Source organism: Meles meles, chromosome X (genome assembly GCF_922984935.1).
Source record: "Meles meles chromosome X, mMelMel3.1 paternal haplotype, whole genome shotgun sequence".
In the NCBI taxonomy this organism is placed as follows: domain Eukaryota; kingdom Metazoa; phylum Chordata; class Mammalia; order Carnivora; family Mustelidae; genus Meles; species Meles meles.
The window spans coordinates 61,221,957-61,246,972 of NC_060087.1; the positions used below are offsets into that span (position 1 = coordinate 61,221,957).

At 40.9% G+C, this 25,016-nt stretch overlaps 1 protein-coding gene across 7 annotated transcripts in view; it reads right to left on the reverse strand.

The window, feature by feature from the left end:
• The window catches only part of HDAC8 (histone deacetylase 8), a 221,803-nt gene that overhangs the window by 190,423 nt on the left and 6,364 nt on the right, over positions 1 to 25,016 (reverse strand). The gene's annotated exons all lie outside the window — the stretch shown is intronic.

Consider the following 25,016-nt stretch of genomic DNA (forward strand, 5'->3'; position numbering starts at 1 on the left):
TGATGTAGGGCTCGATCCCAGGACCCTGGGATCAGGCCTGAACCAAAGGCAGATGCTTAACAACTGAGCCACCCAAGCGCCCCCAGATTGGGTAATTTCTTTTTTTAAAAAAGATTTGTTTATCTGAAAGAAAGAGAGAGAATGAGAACACGGGGGGGGGAGGGGCAGAGGGAGAGAGACAGAATCTCAAGCAGACTCCCCACTGAGCACAGAGTGCACCGTAGGGCACGATATCACAACCTCGACATCACAACCTGAGCCTAAATCAAGAGTCAGATGCTTAACTGACTGGGCCACCCAGGCACCCTCAGACTGGGTAATTTTTAATGTTCTATTTTCAAGTTCACTGATTCTTCCCTCTATCTTCTCCATCCTGTTGATAAGTCTATCCACTGGGTTTTTTTCCAAAGATTTTATTTATTTATTCGACAGAGAGAGAGATCACAAGTAGGCAGAGAAGTAGGCAGAGGGGGAGGGGGAAGCAGGCCCTCTGCCCTGCCAAGCAGAGAGCTGGATGCGGGACCCCATCCCAGGACCCCGGGATCATGACCTGAGTTGAAGGCAGAGGCTTTTACCCACTGAGCCACCCAGGTGCCCTGAGTTTTTTAAATTTGTTTCAACCTTGTTTGTAATTGCTCACTGAAGCATTTTTTTTTTTTAAAGAAAACGTTTTATAAAAAGATTTTATTTATTTATTTGTCAGAGAGAGCGAGAGAGCATGTGAATGAGCACAAGCAGGGGGAGCTGTAGGCAGAGGGCGAAGCGGGCTCCCCGCTGAGCATGGAGCCCCATGCAGGACTCGATCCCAGGACCCTGATCAGGACCTGAGCTGAAGGCACATGCTTAACTGACTGAGCCACCCAGGCGCCCCAATAAGTGGATTTTTTAAAAAAGTTCCATAATAGAGGTAAAGATATAGGGATTCCCTTGAGTGGAAGAGAGCGTAAAAAGCTTTACAAACACTCCAAGGAGCCACAACTCACTTTTCCCTTGACTAGGCTGGCTTGGGGATTGTTTGTGCAGTTTACTTGCTTGCCCACCATGCTGCTGGTAGCTGTTAGCCTCGTATGCCACTTTGAAACTCTACTTGGAGGTCATTTCTAGGGCACTCCTGTTGTTCGAAATGCCATGTTTGCCATGCAGCCCTAACACCTGAAGACAGAACTAAGTTTCTTTTTCCCTGAATTCAAATAGCCATTATAATCTGCTTTAAATTACTGAGCTCTCAATTGTAATGTTATTTTCTGTTATCTTCTAGTTAACATCAAACATCTGAGTCTTTCCCTTTAATTACAGGAGATCCTTAAGGGCAGGGACCATGGTTTATATATATTTTTGGATTTGTCAAGTTATTAGACATTCCACAGGGACTCGGTAAATACTTACTGCTGACAATCAAGAAGCTGGGTAATGGGAGACGTGTAATCTTAGGCTTCCTTTTTCCAGACTCCAACCAGCAAGCTGACTCAAACAGACATCAGATATCTGTCTGTCCATCCATCCATCCATCTACTAGTCAAACATTGCTTGTTACCTTACAATGGGCCAGGCATATACTTACTTGGTACACTGAATGGATACAGAAGTAAACACTTGGTTTTTGTTACTAGAGAAGTGGCTGACAAAGACTGCTGAACTAACATTATAACACAATATGCTAGGGGCAAAACCAAATACAATTAAAACAAAAGCAAGAGCAATTAATTCTGTCTATGAGAGTCAGGAAGAACTCTAGGAAGGTGAAAATGAAGCTATGCCTTGAAGGAGAAGCAGTTTTCCAGGAAGAGAAGTGGTATATAGGGCATTCTGGACAGAGAGAGAAAGTGGGAAGTAAAAAGACACCTGTGAAATGAAGAACTGGCTAGAGCAGGGAATGATAGGTGATGAGGTTATGAACATAAGCTAAAGTTAGCCTTTTAAAGCCATCATGGGGAGTGTCTGGACATGTATTTTATATGTGAAGGGTAAACAATGGATCTGATTTCCACGTCACAAGAAAAGCACCCCTCAGTAGAAAATTTGCACTGTAAAGAGGATGTTTTAATGGCGAAATTACTATACAAAATCTGTATTATTTAAAGAAGTAAAAGAATAGTCAGAATCTTTCTGAAAAGTCCAAGTTTGGAGGTGTCCCTGAGTTAATTCCTGTTGCCCTATCCTTTCCTTCCAGTGCATAGAAAAACAGAATGTTGACTCTTCAGGAAAAAATTATTTTCTGATCACTAAAATGCATATCTATACTGTAAGACCCAGAATTTCCTTTTTAAAAAAACTGTTTTGGCTTTTTATTTTTATTAATTTATTTGAGTATAGTTACCACACCATGTTACATTAGTTTCAGGTGTACAACACAGTGATCCAACATGTCTATACATTATGCTATTCTCACCTTTTTCCAGCTATCATTTGTCCCCATACAGCACGATTACAATATCAACGACCATATTCCCTATACTGTGTCTTCTATTCCCATGACTTATTCATTCCAAAACTGGGAGCCTGTATCTCCCTCTCCTGTTCACGTTTTTTTTTTTTTTTGCCCAATGCCCTCACTCCCCCTTACCCTGGTAACCATCAGTTTGTTCTCTGTATTTATGGGTCTGATTCTGCTTTTTATTTGTTTGTTTTGTTGTTAGATTCCACATGAGTGAAATCACATGGTATTTGTCTTCCTCAGTCTGACTTACTTTCACCCAGAATTGTGTTATTATTTTTCTCCTCCTCCTCCTCCTTTAAAAAACAGCTTTAATGAACTCTAAATCACATGCCATACAATTCACCTATTTAAGGAGTACAATTTAATGCTTTTAGTAATTTAGTAACGTTCACAGTGTTGTGTTTATCCATCACCACAATCAATTTTAGAACATTCTTATCACCTTTAAAAGAAACCCTGTGCTCATTAGCAGTCACTACACCTCATTTTTCCTGAGAGCTCCTGGGCCCTGGCAATCGCTAATCTACATCCTGTCACTACAGATGTATCCACTCTGGCTATTTCATACAAATAGAATATACAATATGTGGTCATTGTGACTAGCTTCTCTAAGTCAGCACAAGGTTTTCAAGGTCATCTACATTGTAGCTTACCTCAGTACTTCCTTCCTTTTTATTGTCAAACAATATCCCATTGTGTGCATATACCACATTTTGCATTCATCAGTTACTGGACATTTCTTTTTTCCCCATCTTTTCGCTATAGTGAATATTGCTACAATGAACATTAGCATACAGATTCCTAAGTGGACATATACTTTCCGTTCTCTCAGGTATATGCCTAGGAATAGAAGTTCTGGATCATATATTTTTTTTAACTCTATGTTTAACTATGTAGAACTGCCAAACTGTTTTCTGAAGTGACTGTACGATTTTATACTCCCCCTAGCAAAGTATAAGGGTTTCAATCTCCTCATATCTTCTTGAATTTTTGCTATTGTCCTTTTTTTTTTTTTTGATGACAGCTATCCTAGTGGGCATGAAGTGGTATCTAACTGCAGATTTGCTTTGCACTTCCCTAATGACTAATGCTACTGAATATCTTTTAATGTTTTTATTGGCCATTTGTATATCTTCTTTCAAGAAATGTCTACTCAAATCCTTTGTATATTTTTCTATGGGGTTGTTGTTCTTATTGCTAAGTTGTAAGACATTACATAGTTTCTGGATACAAGATATTTATCAGATATATGACTTGGAAATATTTTCTCACATTCAATGGGCTGTCTTTCTACTTACTTGAAGATATAACTTGCAGCACAATTGGTTTTAATTTTGATGAAGTCCAATTCATTTCTTCTTATGTCTCTTGTGCTTTTGGTGTTGCACCTTAAGCAGCTAATGCCTAATCAAAGATCACAAGGATTTACTCCTAGGTTTTCTCCTAAGAGGTTTATCTCATACATTTAAGTCTTTGATCTATTTTGAATTAATTTTTATATATGGTATGAGATAAAGGTCCAACTCCATTCTTTTACATGTGGATACCCAGTTATTGCAGAACCACTCATTGAAAAGACTCATCTTTCACCATTGAATGTTTGGCATCCTTGTCAAAAATCAACTGACCATGGTTGTCTGGGTTTATTTCTGAACTCTCAGTTCTATTCCATTGATCCACATATCTTTCCTTATGCCAGTTATGGACTATTTTGATTACTGTGGCTTTGTCGTGGGTTTCAAAATTGAGAAGTATGAGTCCTTTTTGTACTCCTTTTTTAACATTATTTAGGTTATTTGGGGGTCCCTTGCAATTCCATATGAATTTTAGGATCCTCATGTTAATTTCTGCAGAAAAAGTCCAGGTCCAGATGATTTCACTGGTGAATTCTACCAAATGTATAAGGAATAAGTAACCAATTATCTATAGCGTCCAGAAAACAGAAGCAGAGGGAACACTTTCCAACTTATATTATGAAGCTAGTGTGACATTATCTTGTACATAGAAAATCTCAAGGATTTTACTGAAAAACCACTGGAAGCAATAAGAGTTTAACAAGATTGTAGGATATATGATCAAAATATGAAAGTCAATTATACTTCTCTACCATAGCAATGCACAATCCAGAAATGAAACTAAGAAAATTCTACTTATACATTACAGTATCAACAAGAATAAACACCTAGGAATGAACTCAACAAAAGCAGTGCAAGACTTATATACTGAAAACTCTAAAATACTGTTGAGAGAAGTTAAAGAAGATCTCAAGAAATGGAAAGAAGTTATGATTCTTTGTTTTAAAGATTGTATTTATTTATTTGACAGATAGCAAGAACAGGGAACACCAGCAGGGAGAGTGGGAGAGGGAGAAGCAGGCTTCCCGCTGAGCAGAGGGCCCCATGCAGGGCTTGATCATGGGACCCGGGGATCATGACCTGAGCTGAAGGTACACACTTAATGACTGAGCCACCCAGGTGCCCCAAGAAGTCACGATTCTTGAGTTCCTTATTTCCAAGGGGCCTTTTCTAGTAGAGCTAGGGATGGTAGCTTCAGAGCTTAATATATGCTCATTATTACACGAAAGGATAAAGAAAGTAGCTGATATCTTTTCCTGATGTGGGAAGATGCTCTTTAGAAATTTGCTTCCTTCATATATTTTGGGTGTTCACGTATAATTAGCTAGAAGTTCTGAAATGTGTTTTTATAATTCTGCCCACCATTTTCTATAGAGCCGCAATTGTTGAAGCTTCTGTACATTTTCATGGTTGTTAGTACTTTCAGACAAGGGCAGTTTTTCTAGCTGTATCTTTGACATGAAGGAGCACCCCCATCTGAGCCTGCAGGCTTTATGACCCAGGGTTGTGCTTGCAAAGTTATACTCTCACTTTCAAATAGGGTACAAATAACGTACTTTCCCCCTTATTTTCAGTATCAGCTGATCAAACCTCTTAATCCTCCCTTCTAATTTAATATAGCTAAATAAATCAGCTTTGTGCACACCTGCTTCTCTCCACATAAAACACACATATAAAATACATGCACCTGATTGTAGGAAACCAGAAATTAGTCCCACATAACAGATTTTCCTTTAACCACATACTCTACATTTATAGTCCACTTTAAGGGCTCTATGCCTAGAGCTGGCAGCTCTAAGAACAGTGAGATCAGTTTGTCTGCAGTTGTTCCCAACCTTTTTTGGCTCTGGTACACCTACACTTGCTTCCAAAAATATACCCCACAGTCTGGTGCTCAATGGAATGGAGAACTTTCCTGAGCTAATAGGATATAAAACAAAGAAGGCAATGGGCACAGTTCTACATTTTAGGGTGCTCATAACAACACAGTAAGGTAAACCAGTGGAAATGATGCGATTGACTCCTCACTGGGAGAAAGGGGGTTTGGGGCTGTTTTTTTTTTTAAAAGGTGGGAAAGATTTACACTTATCAATCTGCATCTCCCAGCTCAGCCTCCCTTGAGACTGAGGATATGCTTTTCAAGAGATGGCTGGCCAAGGTAAATGATACAGCCAATAGCATCGGACTCAGCAAAAATTAACTCTGTCTTTGTACAAAGATAAAAATCAAGGTCCTAGTCTTATTAACACTGTATTTGAACTGCTTGAGCTAACTAGCCACCGATATTGCCTGAAAGAAAACCAACTTAAAAAAAAAAACATTTTATTCATTTATTTGAGAGAGAACACAGAGAAGAGTGAGAGGGAGAAGTAGGCTCCCCTCTGAGCAGGAAGCCTCACGGCGGGGCTCGATCCCAGGACCCTGAGACCATGACCTGAGCCGAAGGCAGCTGCTTACCCGACTGAGCCACTCAGGCGCCCCTAAGAAAACCAACTTTCACCAGAAACAAAAACACACTCGAGTACTAACAAATTATTCAGTCTCCATGATCTGTATTCAACATTGAGCCTATTCTAAAGTTGCCATCTACTAAGGTAGAAAGGCCCCTATTTACCTGAATGGTTTTGAAAGTTTCATAATTTGTATGATTACCTCCAATAATCAATTTTATTTCATGCAAATGGCTTCAATTCCAATAATTTACACTACATTCTTATAATTATCATGAGTTTCTGAGAGATTTTTAGTAAATGTTGATATTATTTATATGAGTAAGTTCTGAAGGGCAGACAGAAGTCTCTAACTTTAATTAAGTTACCTACTTTATGGATGCATATCTTTCTTAAAGGAGGTTCACAGGTAGGGATTCCTGGTAAGGCCATTAATAAGAGCTTAACAACCTTCAAGATACTTCCTAGGAGAAATCAGCAAACCTCTTAGAAAGGTTTTATTAGTTGTCTGGCATAAAGTCCATAATTACCACTTGACTCAATCTACCTTGTATGATTCATTATTACTGTTGTATTAAAGTACATCAGGCAAGATTAGTGATTTGCGCTCCTCTCAACCACCACCTCACCTTGATTTGCCCCTAATCTCCAGAAGAGTTGATTTTTTTACATTTTTAAAAAAGATTTCATTTATTTGAGAGAGAAGGAGTACAAGTATGTGTTAGTGGGGGAAGGGACATAGGGATAGGGAGAAGCAGACCCCCCTGCTGAGCAGGGAGCCTGACGTGGGGCTCAATTCCAGAACCCTGGGATCATGACCCAAGCCGAAGGCAGACGCTCAACTGACTGAGCCACCCAGGTCCCCCTTGAGAAGAGTTTAAAGAGCAAGTTTTACTAAAGTCCAAAGACAGTTCATAAAGGCATGAAAAATAAAGATTCTCAGAAGAAAAATCCACTGAATTCTAGCAAAGGCCAGCAAGGAAGTGACTGTAGCTTACTAGCATTCCAACTAAATTTAGTGGTATCATTGTGTAACAATCTGTGTGGGTAGTTGTATTAAATATTTGAAAATATGTGAAAAGAGAAAGAAAGCTGAGTCTTATCTTGGTGATAATACGGTTTACAGTAAAGACAGGTGGGGGGAGAAAATTAAATTAAGGTAAATTATAGAACTATATGTGGCCCTACCCAGCATTCCTTCCTCTTCTCCTCCACAGAACTCTTGGTTCTTATATTTAAACAGTAAAACTGTAAATGAAGTCTCTCACTATAGTTCAAATGTTACCAAAAAAATGAAGACCAATTAGTCCTAGATACATGCTGCAAATTTGCACCTTCAATTTCCATTTAAGTTTCCTGAGACAAGATGACACCAGCATGGATTTAGTGACTATGGACAATAAATAAAAAGGTTTACTCTGAGTGTATGCTACATTAGAAAAAGTCACCAATGCTAAAGACACTTCCTCTCCTCTAACAAGGACCAGATTCAGGAATCTGTGGATTGCAAAACTCAGTGCTGGCAATAAAGATGGATTGTATTTCTTGGGCTATTTGAAATGAGTCCACTCAATGGCCTGAAAAACACATTAAGATACATAAAATAGACTGAAAGATACATATTACCAAATATTGTGACCAGTACCTCTCAAAATGTCAAGGTTATCAAAATAAGGAAAATCTGAGAAAGTGTCACAGCTTGGAGGAGCATTAAGAGACATGACAACTGAATGTAATGTGGTATACTGGATGGGTTTCTAGGACAGAAAAAGGACAAGAGGCAAAAACTAAGGAAATCTGAGTAAACTATGAATTGTAGTTAATAATAATGTGTTGATATTGTCTCATTAAATATAACAAATAAATCCATGTAAGATGTTAATAATAGGGGAAATTGGGTATGGGGTACATGGAAACAGTATATCATTGCTCGTTTTTTCTATAAATCTAAAACTAACCTTAAAAAGCCTATTAAAAATAGTTGTATTTCTCAGGCTATTTGAAATGAGTCCACCAATGAAAAACACCTAATACTGAGGGCTCAGTTCATGGGCCTGAATTAAAGGTGTTCAGAGATGTCAGCTATCAGCTGACAACAGGACAAGGTTTCCGCACCTCCACAGTTGCACCTCAGAGAGCTGCAAATCCAGGTACCCCAAAAGCCCTTCAGAGAATTTCAATGGCAACAATGGATAATTAAGACAATTAGCAAAGCCTGTTTCACTTTCTTCATCCCAGACAACCCTACAGCTCCCAAACACACTGTGGGCAGCAGGTTTCAAAAGCAGTGAGATAGGGGCACCTGCGTGGCTCAGTTGGTTAAGCGACTGCCTTCGGCTCAGGTCATGATCCTGGAGTCCCGGGATTGAGAGTCCCCCATTGGGCTCCCTGCTCAGTGGAAGTCTGCTTTTCCTTCTGACCTCTCCCCTCTCATGTTCTCTCTCTCTCTCTCTCTCTCAAATACATAAATAAAATCTTTTTTTAAAAAGGCAAAAAAGAAAAAGAAAAACCAGTGAAATCTCCATTTGCAAAATTCCAGCTAACCGTTCTGGAGGGTAGGGAGTGGGCAAGCCAGCCCAGGTAACCAGCATCCTTCATCAGCTGCCAGCCTCTCCTGAAAGAGGGGAGAGCTGCTATCAGAGAAGAGGCAGCTGGGGCCATCAGGGACTCCTAGCTCAGGCACTACAATGTGCACTGTTATCTAACACTATTGTTTACACATATAAAGCACACAAATGCCAAGGCAGACTCTTGCCCTTCTCTTGCTTAAGGATTCTTTAAGCACCAAGGACCATGAATCCTATATTTATCAACCAGGTTACGAACTCTGAAGGACAGTTTCTTAATGGAAATACTGACCACAGTTAATTAGTCAAATACAAATTTCAAGGTGAAATTCCATTCTAAATATTCATTCTTTTGTTCAAATTATAAATATTTACTGAAGGACAATTATGAGACGGATTCAGAGCTGATGGAAAAAATGAGCTCAGGAGAACACTTGGAACTGATGAAACAGTTTATATGAACATCAGATCAATAAATAGAAATGTGGATGACGTTAAATAGAATTTCATCAAGCGGAAAGCAGTCTTGATTTAACCTTGCACGCCCTCTAGTGGTCGCTGGGTTAAAATGCAAAGCTTATATAACAGCCCAGCGTTTCACATGCTGGAGCTCTGACATATTGACTGCGTTTTCGACTTTGTGAGCACTTGAACTTCTGACAGAAGTATGGAATCCCCTCTCTTCCTCCTTGCCTTCCTCTCTAACTCTCTCTCTCCCCTGTTTCTGATAATTTCAAAAAACCTGGTAAGATATCATTAATTCATTCAACAAGTGTTTATTGAGGGCCTACCTTGTGAAGGAATTGACTCATCTTTCCAACTTAATAACTTTATTTTTTATTTTCCAAACATTTTGACATTCAATAAATCAATTGGCAGTACTATGAGGGGCACTCCCCCAGATGGCTGGGAATCAGTGTGATCAATGTTTCCCACTCCTCTTGCCCATCCATTCCAACTTTCATACTTGATCATTCACCCAACAAAATTTTATTGAGGGTTTACTATGTGCCAAATAGAGCTCTGGGCAGTGGAGCTATAGTAATGAACAAAACAGATAATCCCTACTTCCTCTAAAGTTTATATTCTAGTGAGAGCAGAAGACGGACATAAAATAAACAAGAAGTGAATTAAATAATTTCTTGATGATTAACAATATGGAAAACTATCAAACAGGGAAAAGGCAATGGAAAATGTTTTTGGCAGTGGGAATCTTAAAACATAGTCAGGAAGCCTTACTGAGACAGTGATTAATCCGCAAAGACTTGAAGGAGGTGAAGGGTCATTAGCCGGGGGAAGAGTATTTCAAGGCAGTAGGAAAAGCAAGGCAAAAGGCCTAGAGGTGGGAACACACCTGGTAGGTTCAAGGGATATGATAAGTTCAGGGGCCAGAGAACAGCAAGGAAATAAAATAGTAGTTCTACAGGGAGAAGGGGGAAACGGGAGGAAGGTGCAGGGCTCTGTGGGTCATGGTAGGGACTCTGGCTTTTACTCTGAGTGAATCAGGGAACCCATGCAATATTTTGTTCTTTCTCCTTACCCCCAACAGACAATTGATCACCTCGTTCTGTCAGTTATGCCTCTAAAATCAGTCTCACGTGCTTTTCTTCCTTTCTACATCCTCTGTCACTACAGTTGTTCATACTTTTAAGATCTGTTTCCTGGGCTCTGAGCATAACAGTCTGATCTTATCAATGAGCCTGGGTAGAAGGGTCCCACTGATCTCAGATCAGGAGGTAGAAGTAAATACACAGTCCTGGTAAGCAGTCCTGGTACCAGGACCTGAAAGCAAACACTGAAGCTACATTTAAAAGAGAATGCTGAGGTGGAGCTGGGAACTTTGCATGCCTCTAATAGGATTATAAGATCAAGCTCCTCCCAACTATTTCCTAATCAACAACCTTCCAGTGAATCAGGCAGTGGGCCAATCATGATGTTGCTGGAAAGCTAGCACCTCTTGGGCGAGGTAACTGGTCCTAGCCTAAGGTTGCTGAGGCTAACTGCAGGGTACCAGGCAGCCAAGTGCACCCGGCAGTAGCAAAAGACCGGATGGGTGATCACGAAGTAAGAAGGGCACAAAGTTCTAGAAGCTGCTGATGTATAAGGTCTATGGGCAGAAGACTAAATTTCATTTGAAAGGTTTCTAAGAGCCTTTCAAGTTTTGGCATGGGCAGATATGGCTGTGCCAAAAAGAAATCTAACTGGTGTCTCACCGCTGGATGACCCAGTTAGTGTAAGTGCGGTCCTACTCAATAGCAGACACTTTTTCTCTGTGCCAGATGTTGTTCTGTGCACTTTACACACATTACTTCTTGTAACGCAACTGCTTTGTGAGGGAGGTACTATTATATCTCCATTTCACAGGTGGGGCAGTCAAGGGCCAGATACCTTAATTAAGCAAGTTGTTCAAGGTCACATAGAAGGTGGCAGTGCTGAGACTCAAACCCAGGCAGGGTGACTTCAGAGTCCCTGCTCTTAACCTCTGTGCCATGTTGTAGGGTGAAGGCTAATCGAACGTGTCCTTGGGTAGTCCATACTTCGGTGGCTATACTGGGTATTGACCAGGTTCGGAGATGTCAGGGGTCTAGGGGAACAGTAGGTGGAAACAAGTAAAGCATGAAGGGAAGAGGTCTGGATAGAGGGTTGTGGTGAGTTAGAAGTGAATTCTGAGGAGGACGTTGGGCCCGGGGCCAACTGTATTATGTGTTGGAGGTATAGCAGGAATGCTGACCCCCCCACCCCACCAGACTTGGTTAATCCATATGGCCTGGTTCATCCATGTGTCTGCTAGTAGTGGTATGGTGGAGAGGCAAATGTGCAGCAGGAGGATTTTGCATGGCGTTCTCCAAAACTAGTGTATGAACTGGGGGCTGTTGTTGGGGAGCAGATGGCCATAGAGCCTATGAGAATGGAAGCCATTTTAGATGCAAGGGCAGCAAGTGTGAACTGAGGTACCAGGGAGATGGTGTGAGAGACCCGCGCTAGTAAGAAGGTGTTACTGATGTGGGAGGATGAAAGATCTGCACGGAAGTTCACTGGGACAATGTCCCAAGAGCCTGAAGGTTACCTTGGTCTATTTGTTTGTTTATTTATTTAAAAATTTTTTTTTAAATTTTTTATTTTTTTATTAACATATAAACCTTGGTCTGTTTTTGCCTCAACTGTAGTCCTTATAGAGGTAAACTAGTGGTTAGGTCAGAGTGGGGCAAATAGAGAAACCTTTAGATCTGTTTAAACTGTGCTGTGTATCAGAATCACCTTGAGGGATTCTGGTGAAAAAATGAGTATTCTTGCACTCCGCTCCTGGAGGGTCTGATTCAGGAACCTTCATTTTAGGATTAAGATGCAGGTGGTCTGCAGATCGCAGCATGAAACAAAATCCATGAGATTATAATATGCAAAGTTTGAACAGGCTGTGTTGTCCTTTTGGAGTGGTACCCATGAGCACAGGTGAAGCCTGATCCTAATATGAGGCCCCTTGGAACCACATAAACCTCTAGGCTGCCCCAGAATGGGCTTGGCTCTTCACGTTCCACACATGCATCTGCCTGTGGTAAATGGCTGTGACATTCTCAGCCTGGAATCCCGTTGATATTCTGAATTCTGAAATAGGATGGGTACTCTGAGAGGGGTCTATTTCACCTGGTATGGGCTAAGTTTACGTGTCTGCTCTAGCTGGCTACTCTGGCATACAATGCTTTGAGCTCATGATCACATAATGCCTGTCCTTCTTAAAGGACATGTCTCCTTGTCTTGAAAGTGGCCTTGATCACTAAGAGCTCTCATTCCCACTTGGGTAAGTGACCTTGGTTAGGGCCAGCTTCCTGGAGATGTGGGTGCAGGGGCAGAGATCAAAGTACTCAGGTCCTCCTGCAATAGGACAACAATTCCAACCCATCACCATCCCACCCACACCCTCGTATCTGGATGCTGAAGGCATTAGACAATGGTACAGGCCACAGCTAGGGGTAGAAGGCCTTCAGCACTGGAAGGTCATTTTTGTGTCTGGGGACCATATTCCTCTCTCTTAAGGGTAATGGGAGAGTGAAGATGCAGAGGCAGTAGATGAACTGCTGGTGGTATCAAGGGATTGCTGATGTCTTCAATCATCCTAGAGGGCTTCATTTCAGAAAGGCTTACATCTTACCCAGCACTCTGCAAACTCTGTGCAGAAACACCACTTTCACACTTTGGGGCTTAGCCCGGAGATAGCGCTACTGTAACCATTCCACTACCATATAGCTCAGAAATCCTGTGACATCACATGAAATAAATGATCAAACTACTGCCCGGATAAATAACTATACTATGAGGGGCTGTATGATCTCATTTGCTGGAAGAAGGCAGGAGCACCACCTAGGAATTTTTCACATGCTACCTTTCTTGAACTACATGAAGATTTTGGTGCCCCTAAGGTGCAGATAGCTCTGTGAATGCCAGAACCTTCTGGAACTACATTAGGAGGTCCCAGGTTAGCGGAAAGGATTTTGAATAGTGCTAACAATGAGGATGGAATAATCTTGACAAGAAGTATTCCCTGCATTTTATTTTCAGAAAGAGTCTCAAGGCTAAGGCAGAAGAAATGGAGGATCTGATGAAATCTGCTGCAAGCTGCGTTTTTATTTTATAGAAGTTTTATTTTATAGAAGGCCTTGGTTTTAGACTGAGAACATCTGCTCCTTTGGTAGTAAGAAAAGTCCGGGGGCTAGCGGCACTAGTACACAATTTGCCAACGAGGGGCAGTCTGTCTCTTAGTAGAGAGTATCTTCATTTGCCTTATGGGTCTGGGTTGGACCTAGTAGCGTAAAGGGCTGGTTGAACAGGGAAGTCTATGTGATGTTTGGGAGGGTAGGGGTATAGGGAATATGGGTGGCAAAACTCTGACAGAGCAAAGGTCATGGGTCCCAAAGGCAATAGTGACTAGCCCAGTCTCAGCCAGGAGCAGCTGACGGACAAGGGGGAAGTGTAAGCACGGGGGTTGATAAATGATACCAGGGCTGACTTCAGCTGGATATGTAGTAGGAGCTTTTCCCGACCAGGGACTTTTCTAAGAGGCTACCTAGGATCCCCTGAGCCTAACCCAGTCTAGATATTAGTGACTTTTATCAAATACTATGTGCCAGGCTCTTTGCTAAGTTCTGTATTGCGAGTATTAGATTTAACCCTTATAACCCTATAAGGTAGATATTTTATTCCCTCCACTTTTTGAATGAGGACACCGAGGCACAGAGATTTTATAGCTAATAACTGATGAAGCTGGGATTCTCTGGGCAACACTGAACCACTGTGATTTATGCTCTGTAGGAAGCATAGGAACACATCTCATCCCCCTAGAGGCTAGGGGTGGGGATACCATAGGGACAAAGCATGTCTTGGCTGCTTTCTACTTTGCTGCCTGGTTGGGCAGTCTTCTGATGGAAGGGCTGGTGCCTTATAGGCTGGACATGTATTGAAAGAATGATCTGGGCTACTGTGGTTAAGGCTTGTCTGTTTTATCTTGTCATGTGTCTGTTCTGTAGGTTCCAGCGCTGGGAGGGTATAAAGAGAATCTGGGCCTCCATTTTCATGTAGTTATCTGTTTGTCAAGGCTGGAGGGTGGGCAGTGCAGATACAGGAGGGGGGCTGGCTGCTCAGTTAACAAGTTGTAGTGTTCATACAGCCCTTCCGGGAACTGGATCTGTAATGCAATTCACTGTCACTCACTTTATATCTATGTAAGGAACTGGAGCTCTTGATAATACAGCTCTAATAGCTTTGATCTAGCCTCCAGGTGGATAATGACTAATGGCTAGAGGTCTAGTTCTACACTCTTCCTGGAGAGTCTGCCAAAGCACAAGGCCGTTTTATGCCTCTACCATTTTCTGCCCCTAGGTGGAAGTAGCAGAAAACCAGCAACATTTGAGGACATACCTTTCCCTCTCTAGCAGGGAAGCAGGACAGAGGGGGCCCAGATGGCACAGATCCTGCATTGCCAGGTGGTAGGTAGAAATGTCAGGGGAGGAGAGGGCAAATAACAGAACTGTGGGAGGAAGAAGTGCAGGGCTGAGCTAGAGATGTAGGTCTTAAACTGATTATCGGAATGAGATAAAGGAAAACCCTGGGAGCTGAGATGCAGAGCCAAACAGGTTAAGACACACCAGAAGAGGCAAGAAGGGGAAAGAGCCAGTCAAAGAGGACAAATCAGGTATGTCTTGGCAAATTCTGGAGGTTAGGAGTCACTGTGTTGGGTTTTAGTATCTCCTCGCACATGTTTACATGGATAGGGTGAGTCCTGTTTAAGGGATTCTGGCTGGGACAAGATGACTTCCTAAGAGACTGACTACAAAAAGCAGAATCAAAGGATTCAAGTGAGCAAGTGATAGAAGAGGGCAAGGGCATTTTTTAGAGAAAGTAGAGGTCATCGGGCAGGTGCTTCCTCCATTCACTAGTAGGCAACCCACACACTCATCTTTTAACGTCCTCCTTCATTTCCTTTGATCTGGCTTTAGAAGCATTGGTTCTCCTCCTCCCAAAGCCACTCACCCCACCTTCTCCTGCCTCCTTTGAGACTTTGCTCCATTGCTTATCCTTCTCATATTTCCAAGATTTCCCTTTCAGCCCATAAATGCTCTTAAATCTTTGCGAACAAATCCAACAAGCACCCTCAAGCTTTACTTTCCCTTGGCCATTGCCCTCCTCTTTCAGTTCTTTCCCAAATTTTTGGACCACTTATGTTCCTTTCCTGCCCATTTCCTTAATTCCTACTCACGCCTCAACAGTTTACATGCCCCTCACTCTCCAGGAAGTTATCTTACCAAAATCATTATCGACTACATTACTTGCCAAATATGACTGACACTCCTTAGTACCTCTCTCCATTGACCCTCCCTAGTGTGTGACACTACTAACAGCTCTTTTCTTCCTGAAACTCTTCTGCTCCTCAGGGGATTCCATGGTCCCTTTTTATTCTGGTTATCTGGCTAGCCCCGACTGTTGTTTTCCGGCTGAATTCACTGGGGCTTCTTCTTGTACTCGCCCATTACAAGCTGGTGTTTCCTGGGGCTCTAGGCTCTACTTTCTTTTTCTAACTCTCTGCCTTTACCCTCAGTAATTCTGTCCATTGCCATGGTTTGCAACATGCCTTTAGATACTAGCAACACATCTGTCTCTATTTCTAGCTTCCACTTCCATCTCCAAGTCTGAGTACCTGGTTTCCCTGGGTATTACCTCTGTTGCACACCAGCTCCTCCTGTTGATTTACTGAGGTATACAAGGGTTAAGCACACAGGGTGATGAGTCAGACTGCCTGGGTTTGAATTCCAACACCATCACTTACCAAGCTTGAGCCAAGTTGTTTAACCTGTCTGTACTCCCAGGTGTAAAAGAGATACAATAACAATATCCACTTCTTCATTCCAGAATATATGAGAAATAGAATCTCTGAGAACCATGTGTGTAAGGCAGCATCTAGCACAGAGCTCAACACATGCTGGCTACTGTTATCAAGTCCTGTCTTGTTTGGGACTCTGCTCAAAACTAGCCAGGAACTCGAGTGATCTTCCTCATCTTTTCTCTCCACCCATATCTACTAATCACTGATACTCGATTTTCTCTCTTAAAGCTGTCTCAAGTCAGCCTTTACCATCCCCATCCCCCAATCTCACTGCTCTGCCTTAGTTCAGGTCCTCATCACTTGTCACTGGGACTGCTGGTACCCTATTCAGTCTCCCCACCTCCAGTCTACACCTCCGTCAATCCGTCCTCTAGGACTATGGTCAGAGTTAAGTTTTCTAAAACACACATCTAACCATGTTACTTCCTCATTGATTTTGTAGCAGCCTCCTCCATTTCCTACCACAGAATTTCTCAAAGCGTGCATAGCAGAATCACTCCTGGAGTTTCAAAGTTTAGGTTCTGACACTCTACTCCAGACCTACCCGATCAAGATCTCTAAGACAGAACTAGATAGCTGCATCTGTTAAGTTTGGTGATTCAGATATACGTGAAGTCTTTTATGACCCATTTCCTACTTTTCTACCTCATCTTCTGCTGTTATCCACTTTGTACTTCAGCCCTTCAGCAAGAGTCGGCCACAGTTCGTCCCCCAAATCCATCAAGCTGCTTTATTTACACTGCTCTGGTTTTGCAAAGGCAGCTGTGGCCTTCTGAAATGCTGTTCACTTTCTCATCCCCCTGGCACACTGATTCCTCTGCATCTTTGAAGTCTTCTTCACCATAACCTCCTTCTCGACAAATCTTACTTTAGTCCTCTGCAGTGCTATTTCTTAACCATTTGCTCGTTATCATTTCCTCATCCAAGGAGCCTTTTTAGATACCTTTTCTTTTTTTTTTAATGTTTTATTTATTGGATAGACAGAGATTGCAACTAGTCAGAGAGGCAGGCAGGGAGAGAGAGGAGGAAGCAGGCTCTCTGCTGAGCAGAGAGCCCGATGTGGGGCTCGATCCCAGGACCCTGGGATCATGACCTGAGCCGAAGGCAGAGGCCTTAACCCACTGAGCCACCCAGGCGCCCCTAGATACCTTTTCTTAACTGGCCACTCTGCACAATTTGCTATCACAGTTAGACTGAACATTTGCTTATGTACTGAGACCCTTTCGAGGGCCATACACCCTGTAACATCTAAGTTTTTTGTCTTCTCCCACCCCCTCCAAGAATCAGTTTTTGCTCTGGTGGCAGACGTTGCTATCTGAATGGTTTTCATTTTTGTTTTTGTTTTTGGAACTGGTCTTCTTAAGGTTCACCTTTGGTTTCCATGATCAGTCTTTTCTGATTCTCTTCCTGTCTTTGACCGTTTTCCTCTCAAGAGGCCTTTCTTCTTCTACCTGTCCTGTAAACACTGGCATCCCACAAAGCTCAGTATTTGTTTTGTTTTCCATATTATCCTATAGATGCTTCTCAGGTGATTGTATCTATTTTCTTAGTTTTAATTACCACCTATCATGCTGTTGACTCCCAGATCGGTATCCTCAGTGGAAATAGTTCTGAGCTCCGACTTCTTACTAGTGCAAGTCAGGTTCATAGATTGGCAGCATTTAGTATCACCTGGGAGTCTGTTAGAAGTGCAGGTTCTTAGGTTTCACCCCAGACCTCCTGAACCAGATCTGCATTTTATCAAGATGCCCAGGTATTTCATACGTGCATTATAGGCTCCAAAGCCCTGGGCTGGACCCAATTACCAGCTCTCTAGCAGACACCTTGAATTACATGTTCCAGAAGCATATCAGTTCTCATCCCTACTCTTCCTGGTTAATGGTAACCAAATTTACTCAGTCATCTACACAAGAAATCTAGATTGCTCCTTCCCTATCTTTGGTTACCATTCCCATCTATTCTAGCTACTAAATGGTTCTTGAATTTATTCTCACTTCAATGCTCATCACCACTGCTTTCACCTCTGTTTGGGTAGATTATTATAGTCAAGTCCTAATCGATTTCTCTATCGACATCCTCCCCCCTCCCACTCCCCACCAGTTTATCTGCTGACTTGCTAGACTCTCATCCCTAAAATGCAAATCTGATCATGTTACCTCCTCCTGGCTAAAACTTCCTTCAGTGATTTCTCATGGTCCAAAGACAGGGTTCTTAACCAGGGATCCATCCATTCATACACGGGCTTTAAGAGAGTCTTATACTTTCTGAAGTTATAAGGAAAAATTTGCATAGGTACACTTTTCTAGGGACAGTATACATAGCTTTCATCAGATTTTCGAAGGTTTGTGACTGAAACAGGTCAAGAACCACTGATCTGAAGGATCAAGTTCAAACTTTCTAGCTTGGCATATAAGGACCCTTTACACCTCCCCCATCTTACTTCCAGTCACTTATCTACAGGAGTTCCAGCTTTAATTACAGACTTGGAAGTTCCCTCAACTTTCATGCCTCTCTGCCCCTGCTGTTTCTGGACTAACCCTGAAGTTATCTACATGGCCAGTACATGGTGCAGCCTGGATTTGCACCAGAGTCTCACTTCAGAGTTCACAGTTACTCCACTCTACAGTAACTTGTCATTTTCCACTGTGGCCTAGTACACACAAATAAATACACATACACTAGAACAAGTTTCGTGAAATCCACCTTGATTTCAAAAGATGCTGGTTGCAGCCCACTGAATTGATATGAGGTTCTATTAAGGAGCTGTAACTCTCAGTTTGAAAAATACTGCACTAGACCTTTGCTGATACAGGAAGTTCTTACTACTGAGAATTTATTATCTTAGTCCTAGAAGCATCAAGGTTTTGAAGATTCCTAGGGATACAAAAGCTGTCAATAGCGTGAAAGTACTTGTTAATGAATCGGCCACTTCTATCAGTCCCCATTCAAACAAGCTACTCCTCTAAACCCTAGCACCTATCCCTCCCCATCTATTCAATTGCTTTGTCTTTCATGGATACATCAGTGAGCAATTCACTGAAAATCTATTACAAAGTGAAATTACAAATTTTACAAAAGGATGCAAGATACCATGAAGTCAACACACAAAACTGGCAAGGACCAGTTTACAATTGAAGAGGAGAAATATAAATACGGATAAGAATAAGGATTTAAAAAGTGGTTCGAAAGAGAGTGATTTGAATGCCAAATGATTAAGGAGAAGCCCTCAGAAAAAACTGAAAAAGCCCTTGAACATTTTGACAAAATCAACCCTCTTAATGATCTAATGATCATGCTGTAAAAATCTCACAGAAAGTTAAATGTACCGTCTTGAAATATCATGTAGTTTTGTTACAGAAATTAGGCCCAAACAAAAACAATCAATCCTTGATATACTCTGTTTGAAGAATTATGTAGCATTAAAAAAAAAAATTACGTAGCATTCAATTTTATTAAAAGAGACAAAATAAACATATTTCAATAGTGTTTTAGTTATTCCAGTTAGTATGCTAATCAAGTCCTGCCCTCTCTGTTACTTACTCAAAATTTTTGTCCCCCTTTCAAATAGATTCACTTGGTAGTCCTCTGCCTGGTACCAACTGCCCTCAAATAATAAGAACTTCCTGTGTAATCCTCTGTTCCCTCATCACCTGAGATACAGCAGGAGCTTAATAAAAGTTTGCTAAGTGAATAACTCCAGGGATGGCCTTCTCCTCCCTATCTAGTCTCAGTTTCCCCTGATCCAATCAGCATATTGCCACCTTCTCTACAATTCTTCAGTAAATCCCCACTGGCCCCAGAAAAAAAGTCCAACTCCTCAGCATGCTGACAAATCCTTAATAATCTGCTCTTGCTCTATTTGCTCTCACATCCTGGCCACATTTAATTACTTGTAATTCTCCATAACTAATTCACCATAACTACTTGTAATTCTCCCATACCTCCCACTGCCATGCTTTTTATTATTCCCTCTGTTTGGAATTCTCTATCCCCACCGAAGGGAAGGCAAGCTCCTTCTCCTCCTTCTGTACACTCCACTACCTTGCACCGAATTGTAGCATACACTGACCATATTGTGTCTGTAATGTAACCACTTCCTACCTTGTTCCAAGCTGTTTTTACTATAAAACGTTCTACTGATAAAACTAATATACGTTAGAGAAAATACAGGAAAAATATAGGAAACAGAAGAAAGATATTTGTGTGTGTGTGTGTGTGTGTGTGTGTGTACCTCTTTATCTCTCACGGCATCATCATCTTCACAAAGTCACTGGTATCATTTTGTTGCATTTCCTTCTAAGAGTTTTTCATAAGCATCTATTTTTTACATGACTAATTGTAGTGAATGTGCAATGTTGTAGCTACCTGCCCTTTAAAAACAAAGCCAACATTACAAAATAGGCATTTTTTTTTGTTAGTCATCCTAATTATCACTTATTAATGGTTACATAATAGCCTATCAAGTGAGTATCTTACAGCATACTATCTAAACATTCTGAACATTCTGCTGTTGTTGGGTATTTAGGTCTCCCTCTTCCCCCCACCCCTCCACTTTTTTTGGCTATTATAATTAAGAGAGAAATTACCATCTTCATACACACAGTTTTCCAATATTTTTGGATTGGTTTATTTCCTTAGAATAGATTACCAAGAGTAATAGATATATGAGTTGAGAATCTTTCTTCTTTCAGCTCAAATTTGGGAGGAGACAAATACATACAGGTATATATTATGTTTCAATCTCCCTTCCTGTAATTTTAGTAATGCTAAATATTTACTCATGTTTATTTACTATTTGTTTCCTCTTTGGTGAATTGTTCTTGTCTTTTGTCCACTTATCTAAATTTCAGTGTTCTAAAAAATCAATTAAAAGAAGATTTTATTATTTTTTGGCAGGGAGAGATGAGAGGGAGAGGGAGAGAGAGAGAGTGGGGAAAGAGAGAGAGAGAGAAGGGGCAAAGGGAGAGGGAGAGGGAGAATCCCAAGCAGGCCCCATGCTCAGCACAGAGCCCAAAGCGGGCTAGATCCCACGACCCTAAGATTATGACTTGAGCAGAAATCAAGAGTTGGAAGCTGAACTGACTAAGCCATCCAGGCGCCCCTAGAATAAAGAGCCTTCTGGAATCTCTGTCTGCAGAGTCTAATGGTACAAGAGTCTTTTGTACTCTTCTCTAAATTTCTCTTCTCTAAATTTCAATTTGCAGGAGAAAATACTAGGGGACTAGCTCCTTGGGCTTTGCAACTCATGGGAAAAATTTGGCAGCACTCTCTGGTTTCTGATTCTTTTCTCCCAGAAATGACCTTCATTGGTGTGTGTCTTCTGTGTTCTTTGTTCGTAAAAAGGAATGAGCATAGGGCAGGCATATGGGGAAGATCCCAGAAGTCTCATTTTTTCAGTTTCTGGTTCTCACCAGACCAGCATCTGTTTGGACAAACTCCTGTGAGTCCCTGTATAAAAGCCAGATGAAGTTTTTCCTTTTGTCATGTTCTGTGCCCTAAGAGCTTGCCTTTGTGACTGGTGAGAACATTCTCTCTGGTTTCCAACATCCAGACAGTGCAGTTACTGGGGTGTGCCTTGGGTATCCAGGCAGAGTACCCCAGATAGGCTGGGGATCTTAGACACAGTTAACAAAAAGCACACTCAGTCCAGCTGTGACACCTCTCAGGAGAGTTTCATAAGAAGTCCCAGCCTATAAGGGGCATTTTGTTGTCTCAAGGGTCAGTGCTGGAAAAGTCTCATTCCAGTTAGTTCCTGCCCGGTGTCACAGATTAGCAGGTCTGTAACTGGAGGCATCTCAAATTCGTGGGAGACCAGAGACATCCTTACCACCTATGCAATGGAGGTCTTTCCTTTCTTAGATTCTTTTGGGGGAATAAACTTGGATCATGGGGAAAAAAATACCTTTAATACCTTTGTAGTATTAACTATTTTTTCCCTCTTCTTATCTTGGTAATATTTTAGCTGTAAAAGTAATAAAATCTCATTACAGAAATTTTGCAAACTACAGAAACACACTTTAAAAAAAGTCATCAATAATTCTGTCACCCTGACATAGCCACTATCATTATCACACTGCTTTTTTTTTTTTAAATATGTGTGTGTTCTACAAAGTTGTAGTTGTGGTGTGCATACAATTTTAAAACCTGCCTTTTCATTAACACAAGTCTTTTTCTGAAATGCCTTATACAGTCTTCACAATAATCATTTAAAATAATACATAATAGTCTATGGAGCAGATTGACCATTTCCTTATTACTACATATTCACTTTATTTCTAATATTTCTGTTTCATAAAGAACACTGATAAGCACTTCCATGCAAATAGTTTTTTTTTTCCATATTTTGCACTGTCTTCTCAGGAGTAGGATTAAAGGGCACTGATCCTATCCCTAAAGTAGACAAAGGGCACTAATATACCTTAGCTACCAAGTTACTTTATTAAGAGGTTAAAATAAACCATGCTCTTACTAGCCAACTGAGTACCATGTTTTTCAATTCTGGCTTAAAAAGGGGCCACCTAGTTTAAATTTGCATTTCTCTGACCAGAAGCAATGAACACCGCCCCAGGTTTTCCCGTGGTACTTAAACATCTTTGTAAATTTTCTCTTCACGTTCTTTGCCCATACTTCTTTTTATACATCATAACACAGGAGTGCCTTAGGAAATACAAACACACTTTATCATATTTATGTCAAATATGCCTTTTTAGTTTGTATTTAGATTTTGTGTTTTAAATGGCCACAAAATTTTTAAAAGTGATTTTGGTTTTTAAATTTTATGCAGCTAAATTTGTTGAGCCTTCCCTTTGGGAGTTTTTTTTTTCCTATTACTTCCTAAGCGTACAAGAACTATTCTCCTAGAGAAGCTTGATAAATATCCATTCATTCTAGTTTTTTTTTTTTTTATAATTTGCTTTTTTACATTGAACTGTTCAATCTAGCTGCCACTTAATTTATTACAGGAGATGAGGGTATAAATGCTACCAGCTGTCACAACATCATTTACTGAATAATCCTTTCCACTCCCATCCACACGCAAAGCATCTTTTACAATAGACTGAATTCTAATATATAACAGTCTCTTTGGGGAGTGTAGTATAATATTATCTGTCTCATCTTATACCAGCAGTACTGGTGTTTTCATTATTCTACTTTTGTATGTTTAATATCTAATAGCATTAGTCACTCATCACTCTTCTTTTAAGGAATTTCTTTGAAAATCATTGTTCTCTAGTTTCCAAATGCAATTATTTGCTGTCTTACCTCTAAGATATAAATTTTGTGAAGGCTGGATTGGTTCATTTCCTTAGAATAGACAAGAACAATATTACTGGGTCATACAGGTAGGAATATTTTCCCCACTCTTTCAACACCTTTCCCCAAAGTTTTCAAAAAGAATGTGCCAATTTCACTGTAATTATGCCAGCATGAGGATATTTTGAAGATTTTTTTTTCAACATTGGTAAGGGAGAAAGATACCATGCTTCAATTTTTATCTCTCTGCTTATTAGTGATGATAAACATGTGCTTGACATACAGTAGGTGCTTAATCAGTGCATGTTGAATGGCTAAATGGCATGTATGAATCTATACATGTATTTGAGGATGGCAAAGTTTAAACAAATATTGTGCTTATGATAGATAATGCTGGCTAGATGTCAATTCATGGGCTCAATACCTGCAGTCCCCCTATAGAGACATTGTAGAGGTGCCAAGAACCCCCTAGAATTTGGACCTGAATTGGGGAGAGCCCTAGAAACTCTCTGTAATTTATATCCACCACAGTGTCTGTTTCTAGGTAGGATCAGCTGAAAACTGTCTGAAACAGTTAAGATAATACCTACCTACACGCAGCCCAGAAGCAGCCATGATTGGCTCTAGATAGAGCATGCTTCATTTCAAAGCAAAACAGTGAGAAGAAGTGGCAGGTATCTGGGTAGTCCACTGGAAACTGACCCAGGCCCTCGCAGGCCTTAAGCAGAGAATTTAAGTATAGAAGATCCTCCAGTGCCCCATGCAGAAAGCAGATCTGATTAACAGGATCAGGCATTTTCCATGAAAGCACACTGTCTTTCTTCTCAACTGGCTAAGTGCAAAAGGGAATAGAGGTCCTTGGTTCAGAGAGGCTTGGTTTTTTTTTTTACTCCCTCCCCCCACCCTCCACTGCCTTTCATCTGTAGTTTAAAGGCGAGAAGGTTATTTACTTATTGATTTTTGTCCTAGGGATCACTGTCTTTATTGTGAAATTTTTTAATGAAGCAAGAGCTAACAAAGGTAGGTAGTTTCTCTTTGTTTCTAAGGCCATATAAAACTCATTATTAAACACTGGTTCTCTCTGCTCCATCACCTCAGTAGTAGATGCTAATAGTAAACTTTCTCAAGGGCTTCCTTGGTCATGAAAGCTTTCGATTTGATGAAAAGAATTCCATGTTCTTATCTTAACGTCCATATGCTGATACTGTGCTCAGGGTTTTAGTCTGTGAAATAAAGCGCCACTTTTTCTGGACTCAAGAACTCCAAGGATGATCAAGCTCATGGCCAACAGTATGAACAATTGGTGTGTGAAAGATGTATCACCAGTCACTACCACTGCCACTTCATTTCACTCACACAGCCCATAGAGCAATTTAGAGTTTTAAAAATTCTTCTCCTCCAGTATGTATTAAGTACTACCAACATAGCAAGCAAGGCTATCAAGCAAGATGACAAATGCTGTTCCCTAGTCCTTGTCATACAGGATGGAGTTGTTTGAAATGTCAACATGAAACTCCAAAAGGACTTCTCTAGCTCCAAGTAGCACCTGAGAACCGCTGTTTCAGAAGCCCTTTCTCCTGA